Raw genomic sequence first — 6,438 nt, 5'->3', positions numbered from 1 at the left:
AACTGTAAAATACTAGTTTACTGTAATCTGGAATTAACTGTTTCCATTTGTCTTGGAGATCCTCTGGTAACTGTTCATCGCACCCCATATTATTTTGCCAGCACTCCTGCATGAGGAGTTTGCCCTTAATTAGAATAGGACTGAGTAGGCCTAAAGGGTCAAATGGATTGCTTACATGGGAAAGTAGTATTCTCATAGTTAGGGGTGAATTGTTGATTTCCACCGACATGATATTTAACTCGTCCGTGGAAGTATTCCACTCCATGCCTAAGACTTTCAATTTGTGAGGTACCTTATAATCAGGACATTCTTCCTCGATTATCTGATTCAGTTGTTTGTTATTTGAGGCCCATGACTGTACCTTGAGGTTACCTTGGGGTGCTTCCGGGGCTTAGCATCCCTGCGGCCCGGTCATCGACCATGCCTCCTGGTTGCCGGACTGATCAACCAGGCTGTTGGACGCGGCTGCTTGCAGCCTGATGTATGAGTCACAGCCTGGTTGATCAGGTATCCTTTGGAGGTGCTTATCCAGTTCTCTCTTGTTACGGCCCTATTGGGTCGCAACTGGGGTTCTTCTCTGATGTTATTAGAGTTTGGGTATCCGGCCCCAAGTTAGTAGTGGCTTTCAAGGGGTGTGTTCCGTAACGCAAGTTAATTAAAAGGGGAAGGGATACAAATTCACTGGTTTATGTATATATATTAACCACCACCATAAATAAATATCTCACAGTCACTCGCTGGGGCTATAACTACCCTTATATACAATAACTTGTCTTCCTCCGAAGACACAGGATGCTCTACGGTGCTCACGATGAGTAGCCCTGGTTCTCTTCTTTGTGGCCCAAGATGAATCCTTCGATTCTCTAGGCGAATCTACCCTGGCCACAGGCCAGCCAAATCACAGTCCCACTGGGTGAACCGTCGTGGAGGTCTTCAACCACAAATCCAGCCTGTAGCTGGCAGGTTCCAATCAGCTCCGCTGCGTAGGCCACTCCACGACCGATACTAGGGTTGCGAACCCTAGGCAGGAGCCTCGTGTGATTCCGCTGATCACTCTCCTCTCTATAGCACCACAGTGGCTAGTCTTCTCCACCAGCCAGCCCCAGGTACGACAATTCCTGGTACTGCCACGTCACAGACAGGCTAACACAACCGTGTTCATCCGGGGGTGACTCACAGCTTCTGCAGCAAACACGTGGAGAGACTATGGCTGCCTTGGGTAGACTGATCCATCGTCCAATACAGCAGTCCCAGGTCGACTCTGTAATCAGACACATTATTAGTGTTGGGGACACTCTAGTGCACCTCACTTACAGGCTTAGACACAAACGTCCACCTATCCACTCCATAGATGGCATTGCTGTCTAAGCGTCACCTCACCAGAGGTCAGGTGCGGGTACGTTACTAGCTGATCAAGACGGGAAACCAGCCCCTGTGGCCGGTATATCCTGTCCTCACTAGATGGCGCCGTCCATTTGGAGGGGGTTTCGGGAGCCGACTCACAGATGGCGTGGTCGTCACAGCTCCGTGTTACGACACTGGGCTCGGGTTCGTAACATCTCTTGAACACTGTGAGGGTTGGCCAGTAATGCCCCTTATGTGTAGTGGAAACGTGTTGAACAGTCTCGGGCCTCTGATGTTGATAGAGTTCTCTCTCAGAGTACCTGTTGCACCTCTGCTTTTCAACGGGGGTATTCTGCACATCCTGCCATGTCTTCTGGTCTCATATGATGTTATTTCTGTGTGCAGGTTTGGGACCAGCCCCTCTAATATTTTCCACGTGTAAATTATTATGTACCTTTCCCGCCTGTGCTCAAGGGAGTACAGTTTTAGGCTCTTCAGTCGGTCCCAATAGTTTAGATGTTTTACTGAGTGGATTCTAGCAGTAAAGGATCTCTGCACGCTCTCCAGGTCAGCAATTTCTCCAGCTTTGAAAGGGGCTGTCATTGTGCAGCAGTACTCCACTCTAGAGAGCACAAGCGTTTTGAAAAGTATCATCATCGGTATAGCATCTCTGGTGTGAAAAGTTCTTGTTATTCAACCTGTCATTTTTCTTGCAGTTGTGACGGCTACTTTATTGTGTTCTTTAAAGGTAAGGTCTTCCGACATGAGTACGCCCAGATCCTTTACATTGCCTTTTCGTTCTATGTTATGATTTGCCTGAGTTTTGTACGTGGTTTCCGTTTTTATATTTTCATTTTTTCCATAGCGCATGAGCTGGAACTTATCTTCGTTAAACACCATATTATTTTCTGTAGCCCATAGAGAGACCTAATCTACATCTGACTGGAGGATTGCCGTGTCCTCTATGTTGCCTACTCTCATGAAGATCCTAGTGTCATCTGCAAAGGATGATACAGTGCTATAGGTTGTGTTCTTGTCTATGTCCGATATGAGGATGAGAAAAAGTACTGGAGCAAGCACAGTACCCTGGGGGACTGAGCTTTTCACGGTTGATGGGCTGGATTTTATTTTGTTGACTATTACACATTGGGTTCTGTTGGTCAAGAAATTGTAGATCCATCTGCCTATTTTTCCGGTAATTCCTTTCGAACGCATTTTATGTGCAATAACACCATGGTCACATTTATCAAAAGCTTTTGCGAAATCTGTGTAAATTACATCAACGTTTTGTTTGTCTTCCATAGCATCTAATGCCATATCATAGTGGTCCAGCAACTGCAACAAGCAAGAGCGCCCTGTTCTGAAACCATGTTGTCCAGGGTTATGGAGATGCTGTGATTCCATGTATTTTGTGATCATACTTCTTAGCACTCTCTCAAAAATTTTTATGATGTGCGATGTTAGTGCTATCGGTCTGTAATTTTTTGACTCTGCCTTATTTCCTCCTTTATGAAGTGGTGCTATCTCTGCTGTTTTTAGTATATCAGGAATAACGCCAGTATCTAGGCTTTGTCTCCACAGAATGTGGAGGGCCTGCGATAGTGTTTTTTTACAGTTCTTTATGGATATGGAGTTCCAAGAATCCGGGCCTGGTGCAGAGTGCATAGGCATACTGTTCATGGCTTCCTCAAAATCCAGTGGGGATAGGGTGACGTCTGATATATGATTTGATGTTGGTATCATATCTATGAAAAATTCATTTGGGTTATCAGTCTTTAGTGTGTTTAATGGCTCGCTGAAAACAGAGTCGTACTGCTCCCTCAGTAGCTCGCTCATTTCTTTGTTGCCATCGGTGAAAGTTCCATCTCCCTTTCGCAGGGGCCCGATACTAGATGTGGTTTTTGATCTTGATTTTGCATAGGAGAAAAAATATTTCGGATTTCTCTCTATTTCACTGATGGCCTTTTGCTCTCTTTGCCTCTCCTGGGTTTTGTATGATTCTTGTAGCTTCCATTCAATTGTTTCTATTTCTCTACTTAACCTTCTTCGCCGTTCTTGAGATAGGGTGCGACTCTCAAGTTGTTCCGCGATTCGTTTTCTTCGCCTATATAGGGAACGACGTTCCCGTTCCAATCTGCATCTCTTCCTCTTTTTTCTTAGGGGTATGCGGTTTGAACATATTTCTAGTGCTACTGAGCTTATTTTTTCCAGGCACTGGTTCAGGTTTGCATTTTCTAGCTGTTCTTCCCAGTTTATTTCTGTGAAGTCCTGGTTTATTTGCTCCCAGTTTATCTGTTTATTATTGAAGTTGAATTTGCTGAAATCTCCTCCACTGGGAATCTGGGCTGATTTTGTAGGTCTACTCCCCATGGTTGTCATAACTTTAATTAAGTTGTGATCTGAGTAACAGGTTTGTAATCATTATGTTCCTGATCAATTCATCATTATTAGTGAAAATGAGGTCCAGCGTGTTCTCCTTCCTAGTTGGTTCTACTATTTGCTGGTTTAAGGCAAACCTCTCGCACATCCCTAGCCGGTCATTTGCATGTGCCTGTTCATTTAGGCTACTTCCTGGTATTCTTTCTGATATTACTGTATTAGCCAGGTGCTTCCATTTCAGGTGTCGTAGGTTGAAGTCCCCAAGCAGGATGATGTTCGGAGCTGGATTTGTGAGGTTTTCCAAGCAGTGTTCTATTTTCATTAGTTGGTCTTTAAACTGCTGAGGGTTTGCCTCCGGTGACTTATATACAAGGACAATAACTACATTCATTTAGAATCTCTATTTTGATTATCAGCAATTCCACCATATCATTTGAGGTGTTTAGCAGCTCAGTACAGATAAGTGTGTCTTTGATGTAGAGGCTAACCCCACCCTGAAGCCGGTGTTTCCTATCACATCTGAAAAGATTGTACTCTGAGATCCATATTTCACCATCATGGTAGTCCTTTGTGTGGGTTTCTGTTAGGGCTGCAAACACTGCATTTGCCTCATGAAGGAGACCATTTATAAAGTGAACTTTGTTGGATTTGCGTGTTTTTATACCCTGGATGTTGGCAAATATAAATGATATTATCGTGTTAGTGGTAGTGCTGGAAGCCTTACTTGGTGTTAATATCTGAGGTTCTGGTAAGGAAGCCACTGTGTTTGCGTCCAGGGTGTGTTGTTTTGGAAGTGATTCGTCCAGTTTTGGTAGTAGGACGGGTGTTGTGTGGTGTAGTACCTGTGTGCTTGTTGATAATTTGTATTCCAGTCTTGTGGGTATCTCCCTTCCCCTCTGTAATCCTGTAGTGGTTCCATCTGACTGTACCTCTCTCTTATATTTACTACTCTGTTTCTGCCTTCCCCTAAAAAAAATTCCAGCACTGTCATATTGATCTTCCCGTCTATAACGTTGTGTACCTCTCACGTGGAATTCTGGACAATGAATATTGTAGTATTTTTCGTCCCTAATTGAAAATTGACATAATTTAGGGTGGAAGTATCTACACCCTGTTCCAAAACGGCATGTACCCCTCTCCAACATGTTCCTGCATTCTCGAGGATGCAGAAAATGGCATTTTGCTCCTAATTTTCCATATTTGCATATTCCTTTAGCTTAGAATTTGCAAATGTGTTCCGGTTTTGCGTTTTTCAAGGTATTTATATCTGTGACTGTCTTGTCTACCTCTTTATTGGAGCCATCTCCGTTTTTCGTCCCAATTCCTTCATCTATGCACTCTGTTTCACTGTTGCTCTCATCATTTATATTACCTGGCTCTGCAATATTGCTGTTATTTTGTACCACAATAACCTCTTCCTCCACACTACTGCTGCGGTTCTCTAAACTATCTGTAAGGGCATATTGGCTCCTAACAGTTAATGGTTTGCCTCATGCTAAATTTCCACTAGTTTAATTTCATCAATAGTGGTTCCTTGAAAATTGTCAACATACAAATTATTGCTAATCTAAGCTTTGAAAGAGCTGTTAGACTTCTTAAGATGTGTATCCAGAGTAGCCTGGAGTAAGAATGGTGAAAATGTTGCTCCGAACAATACTGATGCAAACCTATAAGTGATGACATCACTATTAGGATCCTGTGGAACTTTCACCCAGAGAAATTTAGTAAAGTCATGATCCGTTTCTTACAAGCCTACTCTTAAAATGGCTTACTGATGTCGGCCGTATAGGCGAAAATGCCGGAACGAAATCATAACAAAACATCTTGTAGAATTTGAGTTAGACTAGGGCCAGTTTGTAGACAATCCTTTAGTGACATGCTGTCTGCCTTTAATTTGGCGCTGCAGTTAAATACAATCCTAATTGGTGTCATAACTGAATATTTCATGACAGCATGATGTAGCAAGAAATGGCCTGCTTTATGGTTGTCTTGTCTTGGTCAACAACTTCTTTAAACTTATAAATAAGTTGCTGCTGTATCAAGTCATGACACAGTTGTAATTTGTCTGGTTGCTTCCGTAGCCTAGTTAATTGTGAATTCAATTGGGTTGAGGCCATGAAATTATTTACTGGAAGGTGTGGGTGGTTCAACTTCCATGAGAGTCTCACCCAATATTGATTATCTTGAAAAATAACAGTATCAAAATATTGTTGGTAAGTCCAAGTGTCGTTTGGATTAGGTTGATCAGGGACTATGCCCAAGGTATTTAAATCTCATAATTTGTATACAGGGGGAATAGACTCATCATCCTCGGTTTCGTCTCTGACATGTAGCGGTGACTGCTCTAGGCCTAGTTACGCTACTATTGAATTATTTTGTTGATTACTAATATATTTAGATTTTTGTTGGATCAACACCGGTTCTGTGAGTAATTTACCCCCAGCTGACAGCAACAAATTTACACCTCGTTGCCAGGTGCATCCGGTAATAAATCAATAGTAGTAATAATAAATAGTCCGGTAATAAATCAATAGTCAGCTCCAATAAGGATACCTACATTGTTGAGACAGTCTGTATTTATTTTATGGTCCGCAAGTCTAATACCGCTGCATTTAAGAAATTTGACTGTGAGCAAGACCTGTAACATGTAGATCAGAGGGGATCTTGTCAACAACTATGGCTTGAATTGGGCTGGTGCAGCCTCCTAAACGTACC

The sequence above is a fragment of the Procambarus clarkii genome, chromosome 33 (genome assembly GCF_040958095.1).
Source record: "Procambarus clarkii isolate CNS0578487 chromosome 33, FALCON_Pclarkii_2.0, whole genome shotgun sequence".
Taxonomy (NCBI): Eukaryota; Metazoa; Arthropoda; class Malacostraca; order Decapoda; family Cambaridae; genus Procambarus; species Procambarus clarkii.
This window is presented reverse-complemented; position numbering follows the sequence as displayed.